This window comes from Petaurus breviceps, unplaced genomic scaffold (assembly GCF_028583685.1).
Source record: "Petaurus breviceps papuanus isolate PSGF00001 unplaced genomic scaffold, PetGlider_PUasm1.0 84, whole genome shotgun sequence".
NCBI lineage: Eukaryota > Metazoa > Chordata > Mammalia > Diprotodontia > Petauridae > Petaurus > Petaurus breviceps.
The window spans coordinates 14264759-14289334 of record NW_027186645.1 but is presented as its reverse complement, the minus strand read 5'-3'; the positions used below and the strand labels follow the sequence as shown (position 1 = coordinate 14289334).

General features: G+C 37.2%; 1 protein-coding gene across 1 annotated transcript in view; it reads right to left on the bottom strand.

The window, feature by feature from the left end:
• Positions 1-22737, bottom strand: part of MET (MET proto-oncogene, receptor tyrosine kinase) — a 168079-nt gene extending 145342 nt beyond the window's left edge. Inside the window, exon 1 of the mRNA XM_069107079.1 lies at positions 21705-22737. The gene's annotated coding sequence lies outside the window, so the exon portion shown is untranslated. The remainder of the gene's footprint in view (positions 1-21704) is intronic.
• Between the last annotated feature and the right edge of the window lie 1839 nt (positions 22738-24576).

Here is a 24576-nt window from a genome sequence, read left to right as displayed (position 1 = left end):
TTTCAATATTTAGGTAACATAATCAATAATCAACAAGTCCTAATAAAGCATTTACCAGGTACCAGGCACTGTGCTTAACACTGGCGGTACAAAGAAACAAACAAAAAAATCCCCAACCCCAGTCCTGCCCCCAAGGAACTTACATTCTAATGGGAGGGAAAACGTGTATATCCATAAGAACATACAAGATGCACACAGATATAGATGGAAGATATTATTAGAAGGGAAGCTGGAGGGTGGGATAGGAGGAAGAAGGACTTCCTGCAGGAAGTGATACTTGAGTTGTGTCTTAAAAGAAGCTGGAGATTTGGAGGAAGATTACTTCAGATGCTGTGGACAGTGTGAACAAATGCAAAGAAATAGGAGAATGCATGTGAAGAACACAGATGAATTAGTGTGGCTGAACCATAGAACACTAATGCCTGGATGGGATCAATGCTTGTCGAAGCTGGAGAGGAAGAGACCAGATTGTGAAAATCTTTAAGCACCAAACAGAGGAGTTTATATTTGATTATAGAGCTATTAAGAGACCTTTGGAGTTGATTGAATAGGGGGGCTTGTTGAGTGAGTAGAGAGAATAGGATACATATAAGATGCTTTATAGAGAAAGAAATTACAAGATTTGGCAACTGATTGGATGTGTGAATTGAGAGAGAGAGAAGTTGATAATGATGCTGGGGTTGTGAACCTGGGAGACTGAAAGGTCTGTGAAACTCTCAACAATAATAAATAAGTTCAGAAGAGGAGGGGATTTGAGGGAAATATAATATGACCTGGAGATTCCTTTAGGACATCCAGTACAAAATTTGCAACAGGCTGTTACTGAAGTAGACTTGTTTAGGAGAGAGACTTGGTTTGGATATGTCGATCAGGTAATCATTTGCATGGAGTTAATAGCTGAACAGATAGGAGCTGATGTAATCACCTTGTGAGACAGAACTAGGGAAAGAAGCTTCTGAATAGAATTCTTACAAACGAAGAGGAAATGGTTGCTGGGGTGGAAATGATGGGGAAACCATGGGGAAGAGATATGACTACTCTCTCTCTTGGAATCTGAGACAGAAAAAGAGAAGAAATCAGGGAACAGCCTGACAAACACCTTAGATTTGATGAGTGCAGATTCCAAAGAGAAAGGATCCCATGACCTAAAATACTATAGAATTGTAGGAAATTCTCCAGAATGAAATTCTGAAAATATGAAACAATTCCACTAGGGAGGCAAAAGAGAAGTGTCCAAAGAGCCTGAAGTGAATGCAGAGGGAACTCACTGATCAACTTAACTTTTTAAAAAGGCATACAGAGAAGATGGAAGCAAGGCCAAAAGTGAATCCTGTAAAAATATTATCAGGGGTGCTAAAGCACAGAATTGTTGAGACTGGTGAGGACATTGAAACACAACAAAAATGTTTTTTTCAAGTTATATTGGGGACAAAAGGAGAATTAAAGGAAGGATAGGCTTGCTGCTTAGGGTGGACTAGATGGATACTATGGACAGAAGACAGAGTTGCTCCATTTTTATTTTGTCTCTGTATTCTTTGCCAAGGGGAATGATCTTTAGATTATAAAGGACAGAACAAGAATGGCCTATAGAGACTTGATCCTTGAGATAAGTAGGAAGATAATAAAAGAGCCACTAGCTACCCTTGGTGAATCAGATGAGAGATGTCAAACACATGGCCCAGGGCCTATAATGGCATCCTGCAACCAGATGTGGCTCAAACCAAATGAAAATGTAATTGGGAAATAATTTAAAAAATAAATAAAAATATAATGGAACATAGATAATGTCATTAAGTGGTTCAAAACCACTGAGAGCCTCAATTAACCAGAAAAATGACATTGCAGCATATTGAAAGAGTTAGCAGTTATGACTGTAGAGTCACTGAGAAAGAGCATAGAGAACAGGCACAGAATTGTGGGACCATAGAGGCAAATGTCCTGATTTTCCATAAAGAGAAGTTGAAGTTGGCAAACTGTAGGTCAATAAACTTGACTTTTATTCTTAGCAAAATTCTAGGGATAGTTATTGAATATGTAGAAAAGGAAAGCAATAACCACAAAGAACCATCATGGTTTCATTAAGTCATGTCAGAATAACCACATTTCCTTTATTTTATTTTTTAAATTTTTTAAAGCAATTGGGGTTAAGTAACTTGCTCAAGGTTACACAGCCAGGTGTTTCTGGGTGGGTGCTAAGCGTCTGAGCCCGGGATTTGATCTCCAGGTGTTCTCAACACTGGAGCCGGTGCTCTTACTTGCTGTGCTACCTGGCCGCCCCTCCTTTTTTTTTTTTTTGATAGGTTGACTATACTGGGGTGTGTGTGTGTGTGCGTGTGTGTGTATTCTGTACTAGACCTAAAGAGTAGTTCATAATGGTTCAATGTCACCTTGTAAGGAGAGTTCTTAGTGTATCATCCCAGAAATTTGATAGCTGCGTTGATGTCAAAGCCAAGAGGGATAGTAATTATAATGGATGGGAAAGTTAGGACCCCAAAGGATCTTAATCAGTTAGAATGTTGAGTCAGATTTAATAAGGATAAATGTAAAACTTTTATATTTGGGTTCAAAAACCTAATTTGACAAGCACTAGATAGGGAAGCCATGGCTAAATAGGCTCATCTTAAAAAGAGTTGAGGGGGTTTAGTGGGTTTCAAACTTGATCTGAGTCAACACTACACTGTGGAAGCCAAAAAAGCAAATATAAACCTAGGTTACATTAAGCAAGGCATATTGTCCAGGACTAGACAGAGGCAGTGTGATATAGTAGACAGAATGCTGTATTTGGAGTCAAGAAAACCTGGGTTCAAATCCTACTTTTGACACTTAGTACTTGTGTGCTCTTAAACTCTTGGTGTGTCAGTTTCCTTATCTATAAAATGAGAACTCAAGATTCAGTGGCCTTTAAGGTCCCATTGAACTCTGAATCTATGATTTTGCAATCCCTCCACAATGCACGTTAAGTGGTCATCTAGCCTTTATATGCCATTATTCTCTATCCTGGTCAGACTGCATCTGGAGTATTTTATTCAGTTCTTGGTGTCATATTTGAGGAATTTCATTGATAAGCTGAAGAATGTTCAATTGAGGGAAATTATGATGGAATTGTTGAATAAGCTGGGGGATGTTTATCTTAGGAAAGAAAAGATTATGAGAGATTTCATAACTGTCTTCAAGTATTTGAAGGTCCACCAAGTAGAATAGGGATTACCGTGTTTCCCCAATAATAAGACACTGTCTTATTAATTTTTTTGGACAGAAAAACACCAGAGGGCTTATTTTCAGGGGAGGGCTTATTTTAATGAACATTGATAGCAATTTTAATAAACAGGTAAATGTGAACAAAAAAATGTACCTTTATTCAATAATGAATTCAATTAAGAACAGGATGACGCGCTCACTGCTGCAGCTCTGATTGGATGCAGCTCGGAGTGCGGTGTGCATTTACCCGGGGGGGGAGGGGACGGTGCATACAGAGGGTACCGTAATGTAGCGTGTAGTGCAGGGGATCACCTTCACTACAGTAGCAATCTCAATAGGGCTTATTTTCGGGGGAGGGCTTATTTTAGAGGAATCTTGCACAGTAAGGGGAGGGCTTATTTTCGGGATAGGTCTTATTATCGGGGAAACACGGTAAGTTAGCTCGGCTTCTTCCCTCTCCACCCCTGAGGACAGGTATGTTGTTCAGGTTTGGGTTGGATTGGATAGATTTTAAGGCCCCTCCTAGCTTTTAGAGTCTTTGATTCTTTTAAGAAAATACAACAAATAAAAATAATTTTTAAGGTATCCAGAAACTAGTTTTAGAAAATAAAAAGATTTATGTTGGATTTATGAGAATAGAATCATAGATTTAGAGGTCACTTTGAAAGTTCATTTGGCCCATTCAACCTTTCAGACTGCCTATGCTCAAACCATCTTAAACATCTGACAGTCAAGTCTGCTGTTAGTCTTTCCAGAAGAGAGTCCACCAACCTTACCTGTACATCTATACTGATCAGTATTTAAAATCTCTATTAGAAAATTCTTCTTTGGGGTGGTTAGGTGACATAGTGAATAGAACACCAGCCCTGGAATCAGGAGAACCTGGGTTCAAATCTGGCCTCAGATACTTAACACAAAAACTAGCCATGTGACCTTGGGCAAGTCACTTAACCCCAATTGCCCCTCCAAAAAAAAAACAAAAGCAGAAAATTCTTCTTTGTGACAAATGCAAATTCCCACGTTGGAGTGTAAGTCCATTTACTTTAACAAGAATAAAGCCTACTCACTATCTCTGCATAATAACCCTTTAAAAACTTGAAGATCATTAAGTGACACTTCAGCTCTTTTTACTCTTGATTACATAACTCTTTTTTAAAAGCTTCCTCATAGTTCATATTTTCTATATCTTTACTAATCTTGTGGTTTTACTTTGAAAGCTCTCCAGGTTCTCCACGTCCCTCTTATGTTGTTCTCCAGGACAATAGCCCTCTCTCTAGCCTTCCTTAGTAGAGAAGAAAAACAAATAAGGAACCACTACCTACCATATCTAATCTGGTTGACCTCTCAACAAAACCAAAATATGTACCTTCCCCCTACTGGGCATGTGTCAGCAAATGGAGGGGAAAAAAATAAAGGGAACAAAAGCTTATTTACAAATATGATTCCATAAAGGGAGCAAATCAGATGGACTAGGGGAAAACCTGTTCACAGTTTATGTGCCCAGAAGCTTAAGGTTCTTCTTCTAATTTTTTTTAAATTTAAGGATTCAGTTATATATGTTTGTTGGAAAGAAATTCATGCTGCTGTCTTGCTTTCATTACTGTGTATTTATAGCATCCTTCTTTATTACAGAATATCCTTAAAGTAATCACCAGTGTTAGTAGTATGGTCCCTTCAGGTAGTTTCAAATATTATGAGGAGACCCAATTTATTCACACAAGAATTAGGATAAGAAATTCTCTTTGTTCTAAAAAGCAAGGGAAAATATACATAACTAAAGGAAAAAGATTTATTATACATGGCATCTTTTTATTGAATCACAAAGTCTGACAAAGAAAGGGTGTTCCTAAATTAACTGGGATCTTTTATTATACAAATAAAGTTACTGAGGACACTTAAATGTAGAAGACTCACTAAAGAACCAAGTAAGTTAAAATTGACACATACCTAATTAGCATGTGTTTTATTTAATATGATCAGTCAGTAGGTCTCCATGGGCAGCTCTAAATTAGGTTTCTGAGTTTTTATACAAATTTTTCTTTGAGAGAGATCAATACAGCCCTCTTCTATAGCCTTCTTCCTATATCCTTTATTGCACAGACCATCTCTCCCCTCTTTCTAAATACTTGAAAGTCTAAAGGAGGCTAAACTTCTGACATGATAAAAATCCCAATCTCACATTGTTTAGCTGTGGTATGTGATACATGTCAGTGCTAAACAGTGAGATGAAGAGTGCAAAGGTGACCTGAAGAATAGGACTCCAGTATTCTTAAACTAGTCTTCTACAACTCATACATTGTTCACAACTATCATTGCCTTTCTAAGAATGGTTGGAGAAACATGCCATTTCTAGGCAACAGTGTCTAGTAAGCACTTAAAAAATCATTCTAGATATCATGGAATCCTATTCAGAAAACACACTGAATTGTGGATGATTTAGCTCTATTAATAACTTGTAGTTCAAAGAGAAATCTTCTATTGTGCTGGAAATTATAAAGGCTGACTATCACTGTTGAGAAAGTGCTAAAAAGCTATAAATATTATAGGATCAAAATGTCTTCCTTATATCTTAGCCCAATGCATGCAATTTTCTTGAATACTAATTTTGCACATAAGAACAAGAGTCCCCCCTCTGTACTCTGGGACATTCTAATTAACATGTTTTTGCATATATCTACAATTCAAATGTGAATATTCCCATTCTATATTTGTAAGACAAGATAACTGCAACAACTGCTTTCAGTTTATTCAAACATAAATGTTTAGAATTCAGCACAACTGAATTATACAGGCATAGTTTTAAACCACTTAAAGGAGGCACAATAGGAAGGAAGCTGGCACATTATTATCTGATGAATCACGTATTCTCCTAAGGGTTCAAAAATCCTTCCACATCCATAAAACAAATTATGATGCCATGCTGGTGAAACTGTTCTCTCTTTTCCCTAGAGTGATCATCCTTATGGCATAGAGAAACCTGGCTCCCCCCTATCCATCCCACAGAAATTTTCCTAAGTATGAGATGTTGTCAAGGAAAACCAGACAAAAATTGGAGCTGTCCCTCCAAGTGCCCACATTAAGAGAATAATTACCCACAAAATTATTTTTGTTAGTAGCTAAGATAGTTCATTTTGAATTCTAGTATCAGTTTCTCCATCTTTCTTTGAAGTCAATATAATATCTTCAAAGTCATCGAACAGAATCTTTTTCTCTGGAATGAATTTTATTTATCATTTAATGGTTAACAAATAATTTTGGCAGTTAATTATATATGCACAAATATGCATTCCTACAATCATCATCTAAAACAGTTACAATACTTTGAGAGGAAATGGACATATTTACTTTTTGAATTCAGAGTTCTTAGATAATATAATATGGTTTTAAGAATTGTTGGAAAAAAGCAATGCATACACATACATAATGTGTATGTCTGTGCATGTATGTATGTGTTTACACACAAACATACATATATGTATATAAAATTACCAAATTACTATGTCTTCAGTGAGTAAAGGATTAAATAGAACTTTCCATGGATGATGAACACATGTACCAAGCAGAAACGTGATAGAAAAATAACTATAATATCTAAGGTCTGAGAGGCATCATGGTGTTATGGCATAGAAGATTGAACTTGGCTTCAGAAAGAACTGAACTCAGGTCCTACCTGTATGGTCATGGGTAAGTCAGTTAATCTTTTAATTTCTATAGACAACTTTTTAAGAAAGTCAAGAGGAGCTACTGATCTGAATTAATGGAGGGAGTTAATGAACTAGCAATTCTCTACACAAATAAAATTGGGATCATTATGGGTTCATATCAAAAGGATAAGGAATAGGGACTGGACTGATGATTTCATTGGTATAGTAAATTGCCAGATATGGAAGCTCCCTCTACTAATGCATGCTGGCAGTGTCTCTGTAACACATAGTTTCAAGGAATTGCCCAGAGCAATGAGAGGTGAATTGACTTGCGCAGGGCCACACAGTCACACCACAGGAAAGAACCCAGTCCTCCTTGTCTGTGTGGGTACCTTTTTATCCACTATGCCATGATTATTGTATACATACATGTATAATATACACATTTGTGTATATAAACAATCTATTTATACATATATACACGAATACACATACAGGTACACAGGCATACATACATATATATTAATATTTAACACACATATACATACACATGGATAGATAGAACTCAGTAAGCACTCTGAATTTTTTAAACCCTATTAGTCCAAAAGGCTGAAAGCCAACATCAGACGTGGTCAATTTAGTGAAAAAATAAAGTTGATCTTTAAAAAAATTTTCAATCAGTTATTCCTTTTTTATTTGTATTGGTACATTTAAGCCTGTTTGCTGTCAAGGAGACTATGTAAGTTGAAACAAGTAATACAAACAAGAATAAAATTCTCTCTGATACAATACTTGTCTTTGTGTACACTGCCCAAGGAGAATGTCTAAATAGGCAGCAAGGTTAGTCATCATCAAAATACTCATCATCAAAAGGCTTAAGCAATGATGAACCCTAAAATTATTCTTCACAATCTTCATATTTGTCATTTCAGTTGGCCTCCACAGTAGCAATAACACTAGAATTTTATCATTTTACTTTGTTTTAAATTGAATACACAGTATGTATTTTTTCCTAAAATCTTTACACTATGTAATTTTAGTTATTATATGGACATCTGTGGGGAATTGACTTTTGAAAAACAAAACATATATAAACAGATGCCATTTTCTGAGTTTTGAGAAAATCTGTAGTCTTGAGTTGCCAGAGAAGCAATATGCATATAATAGTTATAGAATAGTGAAAATAAAAGCTCATTCTTTAGGAGTTGTAAAGGAACTTGAGTATTGAACAGCAAGTCCAGTAATTCATTTAGAAGTTAACACTCACAAGGTAATTGATTAATATTAATAAAATATGATGGTTTCAAGTGCTGTCACCTTTCATTGTCTTTAATAAAATTGGGGTTTTATTTGTACTTTTCTGATGTGACTTACAGAAATATATATGTAAATGTAGACATATAAATATATGTAAACATATACATATAAATATATATTTGTTCATTGTTGGAAGATCAAAAGAGTTCATACAGTGTGATGTACCTAGTTCCAAATAAACTAATTAAAAGTGAAATTTAAAAGAATTTTAATTTTAGCATTACAGAAACTAAACTTGTATATAGTCTATGATATTTGGTTTCTACTCAGCTATAAGCTTTGTCTGTACTCATCCTTTGGTTTTGCATTTCATTAAATATAACTTATTTTAATTTCTACCTTTGATATTTATACAAATAATAAACAGCTCAATCTCATCTTTCAGCCAAAGGGTCCACCTGAGACCTTCATGGATTACATTTGTCTGCATTGCTTAAATTAACCAAATAATCAGATTTCTACTTCAATTTCATATATATATATGAATATATGCCAATATTAGGGCTAGAAGGGAACTTAAGAGGTCAAGTCCAACCCTCTCATTTTATAGAGTGGGGAATTCAGGGACAAAGAAGTTAAGTGATTTGTCCAAAGTGATTGAGATTTGAACCCAGATTCTCTGATTCCAAATCTAATGATCTTTCCAGTAATACTATATTACATCTCATGTATATGATTCATCAATTCAGTAGTCATTATGTGCTAGGTACTTTGCTAGCTGCTTGAGATGTAAAGACAAAATGAAATGGCCTCTATTCATCAGGGAGTTTAAATCCTTTTTAGAGAGGCAACATGTACACAGAAAATTGAATACAAAATATATACCAAGTAAGCAAATGAAAAGAAAGGAATAAATGAGAAAAATGTTATAGAGACAGAATTCATAAGGTTTGACAATTGACTAGAGAGGGGATGGAAGAGAGAGTGAAAAGTTGGTGGTAAGTTTGAGTTCTGAACCTGGCTTACTAAGAGGATGGTAATATCTAAAAAATGGAGAAATTAGGAAGAGAGGTGTTTGTGGTTTATTTTTAGAGAAAGATAATGAATTTTGTTTTGAATGTGTTTATTTTGAGATTCCTGTGGTATATCCATTGGGAAATGTCTTACAGGCAGTTGGTGATGCAGTACAGGAGAGATTCTAGAAATGTTTATTTTTTAAAATTTCATTTTTATTAGTATGTGTGTGTATGTTTGCACACATGCACATGCATGCACTAAAGGCTGGGTTTTCCTATGTAACTCAGTTTGAAGTATAGGGGCTGCTACCAAAGGACACAGTCCCCATTCTGGTCATCATGGGAACTTTTTTGCTCTATTTCTTACCTGGGCTGGTTCACCTCTCATTAGATACTTAGTGGTCTGACATTCGTAAGGGCTAACCATATTAACCAAACTTAGTGTGGTTGCATGATTGCCTTAGTTAATTTGGGCTCAGAACTCATGAGCTCAACAGATTTGAAAGCATGATCCTCTCTAGTAGCAGTGATTACAGTAGGGCACCACTATGCCTGCTCATGCTGTTTAAGCAGATATGGGGACTATGTGTACAGATATGAAAACTGAACCTACAGAAACTGATAATTGGGGGAGAGGAGGGAGAGAAAGGTAAGAAAGGAAGAAGATGATCCAAGAGAGATATTTGTGGTATACCTCTAACTTAGGGGGGTGGTACATGATGATGTTGTTTCAGTGGATACTGAGGAATAACCAGAGAGGTAAGAGGAAAAGTGGAGAGAGTGTTATGAAAACCCAGGGAGGAGTGAATATCCAGTAGGAAAAGATGTTTTATAATCTCATCAAACACTGAAGAGAGGCCAAGGAGGATATGGCTATGAAACAAGTCATTGGATTTGGCCATTGGTAAATGTGTAAAGAGAAATTTAAATTGTTTTGTTTTTTATTAAATTTAAATTTAAAATGAGTGATGAGATCAGAAGGTGAGGAAGTGGAGGCAATAAGTATGAATAGCTTTTTCTGTGTTCTGAGCTGTGAAAGGGAGGAGCAATGTTGGATGAGAGCTTGAGGGGATGGTAGAGTCAAATGAAGGTACTATAAGGATGGGGGAAGACATGGACATGTTTGTAATAATAAGAAAGGAGATGATAGTAAATAAGAGATTGAATATTAGAGAGAGATAATTATGGGGCAAATCTGCTGAAAGAGACAGGAAAGGATGGTACCAAGGGCACAAATAAAGGGATGGGACTTGTTGAGAAGGGTTGTCTTTTATCACATACTGGAGTAAAGAAGCAAAGAAACAGGGATGATATCAAGGAGCTTTGAGAAGTATAGTAGGGGAAAAGAGGGAGCTCAAGGCAAGTGACCTCTATTATCTCAGTAAAGTATGAATTGAGGTCCTTGGCCAGAAGAGAGGCTGGAAGGAATGGTGTGGGAGGTTGGGGAGAGGTGGGGTTTGGAAGAACCACTGTGGGGAGTTCAACATAGAATCTTCATGGAAGTATAAAAGTCCTTACAGTGCTGAGTACCCAAAGAAGATTAGATACCAGAGATCTGTAGTGGTTCCAGTCAGCAAGGTTGTACTTTCAATACTGTTTAGTAGCACCATGAGTAAAAGCTATGAATGTAGATCATGGGAATAAGCCAGAAATGACATTTGGCAAGGCATAGGTAGTGACAGGACAAGGGAGCAAGGAATTTGACAGCAGATGGTGACATAAAATTGAACTGGTTAAATAAAGGTTCAAGAGCAGGAAAAGGAAGTGCAGCCTGACTAGGGCTGACATGCTGGAAGAATTCTGAGCAATGGAATTACTAGAGATCATGATGGAGATACAGAACAGGACTGGAGAGGAATAAGGCACAAGGAGATCTGGATTACTATTGATGGGTTAATGGGTTGATATGCGTACATTCTCTATTGATACATATCCTAATCCATACACACCTTCTTGTCTTGCTTGGTTCTTGTTTTAGCCTTCTCATAAATCCTATGCAGAGGATATGGCAATTTTGCTGAAGATCATTCTCCAAATCGTTTACTATTAACTGAGTACAAATGTAGCATTTGACTAGCCTACCTCCTTTTCTCATCATACATTTCCTAGATGACATCTTTTAGTCTGCCTCTTATGTACAAGTTATCACTGATAATATGCTGTAGTCTCCTTAGGTTTTTACTGCTGTTTCTGCTCTCTGCAATTTTAATTCTAGCTGTACGACCATGAGTAAAGTTTTCTCAGCTGTAAAAATTAGCATAATAATACTTCTACTACCTATCTCACAGGGTTGTGAGGTGAGCTGTTTGTAAACCTTAAAGAGTTAGATACACACAAGTTATTTTTAAAATACCTTTTGCTGTTGTGATAAGGACAATTGTAAAATAATTATTTAACTTTCATGAGGTTTCTTCAATTTTGCCTTGTAAAGAGAAATGTGAGTTCTTGTTTGTCAAGCTATAAGAACTCTTAATTTAATTGAAATGCTTTTTAGTTCTTATGTAAATATTTATTAAAAATACTCACCTGGGTGCAGGTAGATGGTGCAGTGGATAGAATACTGGCCCTAGAGTCAGGAGGACCTGACTTCATATGTAACCTCAGACACTTACTAGGTCTGTGACCCTGAGCAAATCACTTAATCCTGATGGCCTTAAAAAACAAAATAAATACACAAAAAAGGAACCAACCCAAACAGAAAATGTATACATGTATGTGGTTACTAAAGTAGCCCTGGTTAACCACTTAAGTGAGGAATACTAACATAAATTCAGCAAAAATTTTCAAACTAGTAGCTAAAATAAGATATGCAAATACCTAATGTAGTGTTGTGTATAATCAAATGTTGGATAAATGCTTTAGTGAAGATATGCACACTAAAGAATATTCATTTTAAGCATTTAAATATAGAGAATGCCTATTTTTAGGCAACGATAATTCAGAAGCTTTTCCTCTCCCCCCCCCCCACAAAGAATAACATATTTGGCAACAATAGAACACAGTTTTGAAAGTGCAAGGTTGTCTGACATCAAAATCAGTGTGGAAATTGGGAACCCCAGATTTAATATGGCATCAACAAGTATTACTCCCCATATGTCATCACTGCTTCTTTTAAATGAAACTTTATTTCATTAAGAAAAAAAGGACTTTGTTGACTGAGAAATAAACTACTCATGTCCTCTTAAACTCTCCTTAAATTTTTATGCAGTATTCATATGGGAAGTTCAGTTACCAGAAAAGACACATGCACAAACAGGAAATCTAGCTTCAGTAAGAAGGTGTTTTTCTTCACACAATAGAGTTCAAAGATGTGTCATCATGTAATTTAGAGCTAAAAAGCAAGACCACTATTATTGTAGAACACAAAAAACCCTACACATTACAGCAGTTTACAATTATATCCCAACTTCTAAGCCTGTTAGAACTTGTTAAAGATCCCAGCTCATACAACCTGTCCTTTTCTGGTTCCTAGTTTTCCATCAGTCAGAATGTTAAAGTGGTGGGGAGGGGTGAACTGGGGTGGTAGGATGAAGGCAGGGAAGATAATGGGGAAGATAGAGAAGGCAAATGAATTTTTGGAAAGCAAATTAATATTTGCAGATTTAGTCAAATTGCTTTTGAAATCCCTTACTATTCTCAGTACTGCTTTTTGTAAGAAAGTAGCTACATAGCAAAGCATGAATTTCTATAAATGTCATGAATTAAGTTGTATGGCCTATTTTTGAAATTTGTCAAATCAGGTCATTGATTCAGAGAACTCATGCCAAGACATTGTGGATGAACTTTTATGCTATTTTGTAATACTGACATTAACAGGAAGCACTTTGGAAAAGTAGATTGACAAATGTGTAGACATAGGTCTTATATGACAATGGTTTTATATACATATGCATATACATACATACATATACATGCATACATACATACATACATACATACTACACACACATAACAAGCCACAGCAAAACTCAGTGTTATGTAAAAATATTTCCCTGGCACAAAATAAATGGAGGGGGGGGAAGAGGAGAGATGATTATAATTGAATGCCATTGAGAAACAAAGCCTTTAAAAATACTTAGATTTTTTTTTTCCTGTCACATCAGAAAAACTCATTAGCACTCAGAGGAAAATCTATTCTGCCAAGGAAAGAACCTATCTGATAATCATTTAGTTGCATGATTTCAGATACAATTCAAACTTTTCAGCAATCCTGTTTACAGAACCCGTACAATAAGCAACTTCTTATTTTGAGAAATGAACAAACAAAAAAACCCAGTCTTTAAATGGTTTCAAAGATTTCTTGGACATCAAAGCTTTTAGAAAGACATACAGTTTATGGGTAATGATTTAGGTTTAAGTACATCAGAAACACATGGATTAAATTTCCCTTAAAAGACCCCTAGGTTTAAAACTGAAGAGCTAAAGTGCTGGCCAAAACACATGTTGGGGCCCAGCAAAGCCAAAACATGTTTTTAAAGATAGTTTGAGTTGTCTTATGGACCCAAAGCTTGGCTGGGTTTCCCTTTCCCTTCTGATTAGGAACAGAAGGGTGCAACCTATCTGCTACAAAACAAACCAGTTTACCTCTGACTGGTGAAAAGTAAAACTTTTCAGAAAGTCCCTAGTCTTTTAATGTACTATTAATTATTTTAAAAAAATTACTTCCTTAAAGTTGTTTTTTGTGGGGGGGGGGAATGACTAAAAAGTCTTTTTTTTCCCCCTCAATCACCTGCTTTTAGTTTTGACCTTGGTTCCTGGGTGCTTTCTTAAACATTGACTATCAGAGGGAGTAAGTTCATTTTCAAAACAGGAAGAGGTCTCTGATATTAATATTCACAGTGCTTCATGATATATTATTTATTTGCATTTAAAATGGTAGGAAGAAATACAGTACATAATCTTCCTCTCCAACACAATGGTCTTCCTGAAGGCAGCTAGCCTGAACATTTTGAAGATTTTTTAAGACTAAAGGAAACAAGTTAGCACACAACCTGTGCGCTTTTTTATTCCTTGGAAAATAGATTGCCACACTGATTTGACTTATTTAAAGACACTTGAAACAAGCAAGGCAATGGAAGTCTTGAATTTCAGACAAGAATAACTACTTGGGAGGATTTCAGATAGCTTTTTAAAGTTAGGGAAATGTTTCAAAAAGGAGGATTCCCCCCAAATATGAGAACTTGGAATATAAAAACTAGACATAAACATAGAACAGAGTTAGACACTTCTGATACCTTAAATAATTGCTTCAATTTGAGAAAAAAATAAAAAGGTTACATATTAAGAGAAGTGCGTGGAACTTGAAATTGATATGAGGCACATGAGCGTATATATTTGGGTAGTCAAGAAAATGTCTCCCAGGGGTGAAATACTGCAGAATAACTTTTCTTTTCTTTTTTTTTTAAACGTCAGTGAGTCTATGATTGTTTTTAAATGGTTAAGCTAAAACACTGTTAGATACTGATTAGAATACATCTTAGAGAAGACAGCAAGCACTTTAGCCCTAGATGCTATTTGGTTAAGCAATCCCCTCGGGGCCCTACTAACTGGTCTAGACAGAAGAGAAGGGGGGAAAAGTGGAAGAAAACAAGTGGAAGAAAATAAGAGGAAAAAGAGGCAGTAGGTTTTTTTTTTTTAAGAAAATGAAGCAACAGATCAAAAAAAGAAAAGAAAATGGTTAATATGGTGGACAATGGGAGAATGGTCCTAAATATTAGCACTCCCTTTAGGTATGGTCAGTACCATAAGCTGTCTGATTTATAAGACAAAAAAATATTAATGATAAGGCTCAAATCTCACTTAGCTGGGATTTCTCTTTGGGTTATGAAGAGACTAAACATTATGAGAATGGAATAGTGACTCTGGTGGTTTGGGGCCTTTGGAAGTGTAGCCAGAGGATTTTTGTTCACTTCTTTCACAATCCAAAAGCTGAGTGTGAGTGTGCCTCAGGCAAAAGTAAGCCTACTCCACTGCTATAACCCTGATTTTCAATATGGGACTAAATGACTATAGGAATCCTTGATCTCATTCCTAAACCACAGATACCCCAACTCCCACCTAATCTATAGTGTTCTGACTATACAATGTGCCAAGGAGCAGAGAGAGAATGTTTCAATATTATAGGACAATAGTATATACCATCTGAAACATGATTTTCCTAGGGATACTTTTTTTAGTTTCTTTAGTGATATGAGCACTAAGATATATACACACACACATACATATATTATATATACACATACATATATAAGTTATATATTTTATAGCAAATAGTCATAGTGTTACAGTAAATGAAGATTAAAAAAACCCCAGAAGCTTACACAATACATGTTTTTTTAAGTTTTCACAATCATTAATGACAAATGACACATTCCTGTTTATGTATTATTATAAAAATATATTTTGTCAGCTCACAATGCTTTCTCACTTTTAAGCTCTGCTGAAAAGTCCATACACATGATTTTCTTTCAATTAGACCTTTTATTGCTTATAAAAATGCTCTATTTAGCCCCTCAAAAACCAATTATAGTGAGGTTTTACTGTATACCTTTATTGTAACCAGTAACAACTGGGATGTATTAATGAAACTGTAAAACACAACTAAAGAGATATCTGAGTTTCGGGTTTCTGATACAATGATAGAGCACAAAATTACTGACGGCTCCTAAACTGATAATGGGAGCGGAAAGCTCTCCACATACAAAGCTGTCTTCTGGCCAGCTGTGCTACAGATACTGGATGTGAGAGAAGTGGGTGATACTCAAGGGATTGGATATGCCCTTTTCAGCCTTTCATTATTAGCTAGTCCACAGATCTAAATCCATCTCCAAATAGAAAAGGCCAAAACTTATCACCTTTATTGATGTTCTTTGAGAGATAGTGTGATACAGAAGAAAGCATACTGAGCTGAGATCAGAAGACCTGTGTTCTGGTTTTCCTTATCCTTACCACTTAGTAGCTGGGTGGCTGACCTAGGGCAAGTCACTTAATCCCTCTGAACATCAGTTTCCTTTTCCGTAAAATGAGGGAGGTTCACTAGATGACTTCTAGTCTTAATCTTATGATCCTTTTCAATATTTTTCTGGGCTCATGATTTCATCAGTGTAGGAAACTTTCACTGAGGAAACTCCCTCAGTCAATGCAGATCAGTTACTGTTCTGCAGCTTATAGTCTTAGATAGTTTCCTGGGGACACTGAGAAGAAAACTTATGTGCAAGAAATGGGCAGAAATCCAGGTTTCCCTGACTCCAGGGGGTCAGCAGTCCATCTACTATGCTGCGCTTTCTCTCTTGATATACATTTACATCACATGAACTTATGGCTAAGTGTAGTTATTATAAAATTGCCTTTTTATCAGTTATACAACTTGTGAAACATCCTCCTTCGGAATAGCACCAAGTTAAAAAAATCTAGTAATGTCTCCAGAGCACTGGGTGTAAATTCATGTGAGGACATGGACCAAGAGTTGTGCAGGATAAGGAGGTAGGGATGGATTTCACCCGGGGAGGGATTATTCTCATTAAGGACATTGTAGATCCATTGAAATGCTGAAGAAGGGAGGAAAGGAAAAGGGAACAAGCTTACTATGTGCCAGGTACTGTGCTAAGCACTTTACACATATTATCTCATTTGATCCACACAGTAACTTAGGAGGTAGGTGCTATTTTTATCCCCATTTTGCAGTTGAGAAAAAAGAGTAGACAGAGTTTAGGTGACTTGTCCAAGGTCACATTGCTAGTAAGATTGGAATTGAACTCAAGTCTTCTAGATTACAGGCCAGCACTATCCACTGTACCATCCAGCTGCCAAGAATAGCAATTGTAGTGAGGCTAAGAATGTTAAAATTAAAAACTTAAAGGTGAAATAGCATGAAACAATATTGAAAAGTACTGATGAGTAGATCAGTTTTTTTACTTCCAAGTGATAATCTAGGATCTTTCACGAGGAAATCATTCATTTAAATCACTCACCTTATTTTTAGACATGGGAGAGGGAGTGTAGGAAAGGAAACAAGAATTTATTAAGATCCTACTATGAGCTAGTCACCGTGCTAAGAGATTTACAAAATTATCTCACTTAATTGATTGTTTATTGATTGATTAGAAAGATATACAGTATATTCTGATTTATCTCTTATTTTTTTCCAAATGAAGTTTCCTAGTTCATCACGATCCTATTCAATTAAACAAATATTTAGTAAGTGCTTGCAATGTGCAAGCCTCTATGCAAGGTGCTAAAGAATATAGAAAGAAAAATGTCAGTCTCTGCCCTCATGGAGTTTCCAGTCTGGGAAATGAGACATGTACCAAAAAAAATAAAAATCAAACCAAAAACCAACCCCAGTATACTGCAGGGCGTCAGGTGACAACATAAAAATACAAGTGACATGGTTCACACAGTTAGTTCACTTAGACTAGTTCAGAGAAGGGAGAGATCAAACATGCCAAAATGTAGAGCTACTGGCAGCATGATATGGTAAACAGATCATTGGACTAGGAATCAGAAGACCTGGTTCTGTGCCTTTGTGTCACTTATTACCTGTGTGGCCTTGAGCAACTTCTCTCTGGGTTTCAATTTCCTTATCTGTAAAAACAGTGGGTTGGACTAGATGACCTCTGACATTCCTTGCAGAGGAAGTAAGTGTCTAAGACATCTAGGTAGATAGAGCACTGGGCCTGGAGTCAGGAAGACCTGAGTTCAAATCCTGCCTCAGATGCTTATCAGCTGTATGACTCTGAGCAAGTCACTTAACCTCTTTCTGCCTTAGTTTCCTCCACTGTAAAACGGAGATAAAAATGCCACCTATCTTTCAGGGTTGTTGTGAACTACAAATGAGATAATATTTATAAAGTGCTTAGCACATAGCACTTTATTAAAGGCTTGTTTACTTCCTTTCTTATATTCCAAATCTATTATACTGTATTAAGTACTGTTAGTTCCCTACATCAGTGAAATCACAGATCAAGTACCTCTCTCATTATGTCTCTATATTTGGCAGTATGTCATAGTAGAGACAGAGAACTGGTCTCAAAACTAAGAACATCTGGGTCCAAATCCCACCTCTGATCCATACTAGGTATCTGACTATGCACAAATCACTTAGTGTCTTAGTTCTCTATGCCTATAAATTGCAGAGAAGGTGCCAAATTGTTCGGGTATAGAGTTTTTCCTCATATAGGAATTCCCTTTATTAGTGAAATCAAAGGGTCAGTCCCTAATCCTATTTTTTATATGTTAAATTATTTACTTACATTTAAAAAATATCCCACCCCTCTTTTTTTTCTTGCACTTAGGATTACTCTAAATGCTTGTCTACACTGAGCATTCATAGACAAGATTTTTTTCATTTTGCAATTTGCAATTGTTCCCAAGGCAATTTGCAATTGTTCCCAAGCCATTCTATTTTTACATTATAGTTATTTGTATATGTGTCATATCCTTTTACTAGCCAGGTCATATCCTCCTACTGATCTGTAAGCCCCCTGAGGGCAGGTATTGTGTCTGTCTTATCTATGTTTACTATCACCTCTACTGTCTATCACTGCATGGGTATTTTATATATATATATATATATGTATATATATGTGTGTGTGTATATATATATATTTATAGAACTAGAATTTGAATTCTATAGTCTGTTATTTACTATTATAACTAGATTAAAAGATTGCTAAGGATAAGAACTTTATCTTTTAGATTCCCTCCCCCTGCCAGTCTAGTATGCTATCTGGCACACACTGTGCTCAACAAATGTTTGCTAAATAAAACTATACAAGAGTGTGACTGGCTAGGGATTTAGATGCATGCAATCCACTCTGCCACAGATTGGGGTTAACTAGAGAAGTAAGTGGAAGTCAAAACATTAGTTAATAGTAACCTTTATTATTCATTTGCTGCTATTATTACCTTCCTAAACCAGCAGATGACACTCTGCCCTGTCACAGAGAAAGCCACTGAAAAGATGGCTAATTCACTAAGGTACAAAGTTCCTTGACCTGGGGATTCCTAGATTTAGTTTCTTTCCCTTTACAAAGAAACAGCTGGAAACCTAGGAAAAGCAGGTATGAAAATGCACTGTTACATGAAGGCAGTGCTAAAAAAGAAAAAAAATGGAGAAGATTCTGGAAGAGGTTAGTTAGTTCTGATGAACGAAGGGACAGGCAGTGTCTTCCAAACCTGAGGTCAACAGAGAAGAAACTGGAAGAAAAAAATGAAACTGTTGGACCTGGCAGAATCTTTGACAAACCAGAGGGCCTGAGATGAAGATGTGTAGAGAGATGGGTGATAAATAAATGGTGCTAAATCGAAAGAATGAAACTAGAATAAACAATATTTAAAAAGTTTACTCTTTTCAAGCTCTGTGACTACTAGTAGGTTTCAGTTAGGCTACAAAGACCACCCTCAAGCCAATACTTTTCTTCTTAAAGGAACTGCTCTTTCTGAGTTATTCAGTTTTGCTTTGAAAGAAAAAATGGGAAAATAACACTGGAGAAAATAACACTGATTTGAGTATGATATTTAGTCTTTCTACCAAAAAACATTGCCATTTTAAAATGGATCTCACTTGCAACTAATAGGAGTAATTTTCCATAGCTTTTTGATCCTAGGCTTTCTTAAGTAAAAGGAGATATAGGATTATATATCAATAAAACTAATAGAAGAAGTGACAGACATAAAAAGAAATAACAGGATGGCCCCTTTCAATTCTTTCCCCTTTCAATTTTATGCCTTAGCAAGGTGGCATCTTTTCTTCTGGGGAATAAATAGTCCCTGAACATTAGCTATGAACATTTATTCTGACATGGTCTACTTGTTTTGGACCCTTTTGATCACTCAGATAAACCCACCAATGTTGCTGAAGGTATGCACATCTAATACAGATGTACCCCTATGATGTTACTTAAAGGAACAAATCAAGTCCTCTAAAAAGCAGGTTTTCTATGGAACATAAACTGCATGTAGCAGACTCCAACTGTCAGAAGTAAAAGAAATTTAGGTTAACAACAAATCTGTTGCATTTTAGTTTTGAACAGAATATTATCCTAAGCACCTGTATGTTTTAGAAAAGATCAGATACATTTTAGGTACTGCGAATAGTTTTAATGAATGGTATAAAGGGTCTTGAATTGTCATCCCACAATTAAAAAGCATAGCTCATAAAAACACTGCAAAGTAATTAAGAATAAAAACACAGAATCAGAATACAAATGCTCTTCAGTTCTCTACTAGATCTGACTATGGAAGTTTCTGTGCTTAGATAAAATTCAATAAGCTTTGAGATAAAAAGGGGAAGGCTAAATATCTGTAAATAATCCAGGCACCACTTACACTGTTTACATAAGAGCACAATTCATGTTCCAGTAGCACAGAAAAACATGATGTACATCATTTTTAGATAATCGTGCTGCAGAAAAAAATCATTAGTCAGCTTTAACAGTTTTGCTGTAAAGGAAAATTATGTTTTATTGAATCCATTTGCATGGCAATGTGCATGTGTCTGGATGATAGAAACTAAAAAGTAAGCCCTCAATGCAATGTTTAAAATGTGATCATTTCTTAAAACTAGGGAGAGTAATCTAGAGTTCAATATATTCTTTGCATTGTCAGTTTTTACTATTACCTCATATTCATTGCCCATCATATCTTGGCAATTAATGGATCCTGATTATTTTGCTTAACAGTTGACAGTATTTCATTTTGCCAGAGTGCTCCTTCAAACATGGAAGGTAAGATACACTAGCATAACTTCATGCAGGATTATGGGAACAGTATCCAACTGTCATATTAGTAAGTGGATTTTTTTTAACCTAAAAGGTATGGTGTATGAAACCTTCCTTGATATAGATTTCTGTGCTGTAGAGGTGCTCAGTAGAATTACTTTCATTTGTAAGATGCACAAAGTACCTGTCAATTATTGGAACAGTAAACATCTCTCTACCAATATCAGCAACAGTTGCCTGAATGCCAGCTATAAGCAATTTCTTTTTTGCATATTCTAAGCAATGACATAAGGTATGACTGGAGAGTGAAGACTTACTAATTGGCGCTAATTGGCACAAGTGTGGTCTGCTGTAAAGAAATGGACAATTAGGATCCACACAGAAAGGTGTACACATGCACCTGCCCTTTCAAAGACTATCAAATCATAGTTTTGATTAAGGAAGGAGTCAGCTTTGCCCAGATCTTCCCAGCATTGCCTGGGGGGTCAGAGTGACTGCATCCCTTTGTAAAGGCTGAGTCAGATCACCAACAGAAACTTATCTATAGAGGTGGTATACATTTACATACATACACACACTTCACTGACCTCTCTCCCCACGCCTAGGCACAAGATCTACTCCTGAGTCAATCAGGGAATCATCCAGGGGATTATCACCCCTCTCCCCAAAATGGTAAAAGAACAATTTTTGTTTTTACCTTCATTCTAACCATACAACTTTAGCTTTTAACAACAAAAAACTCTTCTTCCCCTCCACCCTCCTCTAGCGATTTCTGTCCTTTACCCAATTCACCCACCACTCCTGTCTCACAAACAAAGAGAAGGGGCTGGGGCGGGGGTTTATTTTGGAAGAGAGGTTCAAGTCTTTACCTGGAGGTGCCAGCGTCCGCACCGAGAAGCAGCTCAGGGGGTGAAAGACCACCCGCAGGCGTTCGCCCTGTCCCCTCCCCCCCGCCTGCTTTCGCAGCTGTTCAGCTGTCGTCCCGCATCTGGATTCCTCAGTCAAGCTGGTCTCCGCTGCATCTGGACACAAAGGCGCTCCGGGCGTTGCGGAGGGGAGGGGGGTACGGAGAGAGAGGAGGTGAACGGCCCTCCCGGGTCACCTGGCAGCCTTGGCACAGAGCGAGCCAGCAAGCGCTCCTCCCCTCCTAGGTGCCTGGTGTCCGCTGCGCTGTGGAAGCTCCCGAAGGCAAATCGTTGGTGCTAGGGCTCCCTCCGCCCCTTTCCACATGCGGTCCTGACCTGCCCGTGACTCACCCCGGCATCGGGTTCCGCGTGCCCGAGGGTGCGCCTGTGTGTGTGTGTGTGTGTGTGTGTGTGTGAGTGTGTGAGTGTGTGAGAGTGTGTGTGTGTGAGTGTGTGAGTATGTGAGAGTGTGTGTGTGTGAGTGTGTGAGTGTGTGTGTGTGAGTGTGTGTGTGTGTGTGAGTATGTTCCAGAGGGCCGGGGAGGTGCACTGTCCAACACTCCTTATGCACGTTCCCCTCTTAGTTCTCTTTCCTTTGGGGCCCACAGCTCTGCAGAGGTAGGCACTGCTGCGGTACAGAAGGGCAGAGCTAGCCCCGGACCCTGCTCAGGTGCTAGCTACCTTGGGCGATCTCTTTTTCTCTTTCCCAGTAACCTTCATGGAAAAGCGAAACTTTGTGGGTAAAGGAGTTTCCTTGCTCCCTCTTTCTCTTTCCTCCTCTGTTTCTCTCTCTCTCTTTCCTCCTCCTTTTTCTCCTTTCCCCACCTCGGTCGGCTTGGAGTTACCGCAGCTGGTAATAAGCAAGATTGAGTCTCCCCCTCCTGGTACGCTTGTTGAGATTGCTGACAGAAGGTCTTTCTCTCCCGTTCTCCCTCTCTTACTCTCTCACCTCACTCTCCTCCTTTCATTCTCCCCTTCTCTGTCTTTTCCTCAGTGTCTCTGTTTCTTTCCGTCTCTCTACCTCTCTGTCTCTCAAACACACACACACACACACACACACACACGCACACCACTGCCCTAGGAATAAGCCAAACAAGGCTTATCTCTCTAGTTTTTTTTTTCCAACTTTTCCGTTAGTAGTCTAACGCTGACCTAGGGGAGGGGATGGGAGTAGGGAAAGATTTGGGCACTATAGAAACAAGGAATTTATTGTCCTGGGGGTAGTGGACAGCCGAGTTGTTGCAACGGTTACATTATGCAACTCTTAGCCCCCTCACACCCCCCCCCCCAACTATAATAACTCTGATTTCAACCAGGAAGAACAATAACAAAAGTTTTTAACCCAGAGGAGACTCCAATTTCTTTTACTTGCCTTCTCAGCAAAAAAACAGGGTGATTAAATAACTAGGAAAATACCAATGAATCAGAAAAATGAAATTAAATTGTTGTCCACTGAAATCTGATTTTTAAAGTGTGAACATAAAGGTTACTGTTTTCTATTAATTGTGCAATTGTCTTCAGTTTGCATGCTTGATAAGATGTATGCTGAAGTGGAAAGTGCATTGCATGTGGAATCAGATAGCCAGTTCCAATGCTATCATTGAGATTTAGTACCTTGCAAATCAATTATCCTCTTTGGACCTCATTTTCCTTGTCTGTAAAATGTGTGATTTGGACCCGCCCACTTTTTCAGCTCTAAAGTTATGTACCTAGAGTTTCCAAATAATGTTGTATCAATACATAAAGCAGGACCACCATTTGTTCTGTAGATATTCTGTCAATCTAGTGAATAAAGAGTAAATTAGACAACATTAATTATTGAGATTTGTTTTCATCCATCAGTTTTGAATAGTGGATAACTTTTTGGACTTGAAGTCAGAGGGCCTAGTTTCAGTACCCAGCTCTAAGAGTCACCACTGTGACCTCCTTGGACAAGTCACAGTGTGATTTCTCTAAACCTTCATTTTCTCATCTGCAAAGTGAGAGGGCTGGACTAAATTACTCCCAAGGTTCCACCTCAAAATCTGTGATACTTTGATTTAGATTTAAATTCTAGGTCTCCAAGAAAGAAAAAATAAATTCTTGCCCTTTGATAAGTGAAAACTAAACAGCTTTCCATGGGAAAAGGGCCTCTCCACTGACCCTATTACAAGAAAAGAAATGCTTGTATGATATTTGCATCCCATGCCTACTTCTGATTATTTTTCCCCTCCCTCCCACAACTCCCTTCACTGAAAATCCTTAAGGAAAAAGAATGGGAGACATAGATTAAAAATCATTGAGGAATCTTTAGAAAGATGATGAAAATTATATTCACAAAATTTAATAATATATAATGATAACACATAATAGCGAGAATCAGTAATTTCATTATTGGGAGCTTCTGTTGTATGTACTCTGACGGTACAATGACTTACCCAGGAAAATACAGTCAATAAGGATCAGAAATGGGATTAGAACCTGGGTGTTTCAGACTCTAAACTCAGAATTCTATCTGCTCTGGGAGACTGAATGCATGTGTGTGTGGAAGTGCACACACACACACACACACATACACACACACACAAAGCTTTTGATATCAAAAACTCTTCTCCCCATCTTCCTCCACCCTCCAGTGGTCTCTCTCCTTGCTCAATTCACTCTCCTACAATTCACCTTTCCCTTACAGAAACAAAGAGCAGCAGAAGGGACAGGACATATGTACACACACACACACACACATTTGTATTGTTATATGCACACACAATGAAAATTGAGATACAATTAAACCCCTTTCTTACATTAGGTATTAGACACCTACTTTGTAAAATAAGTGTAGTGTACTATGTTTCCTCAG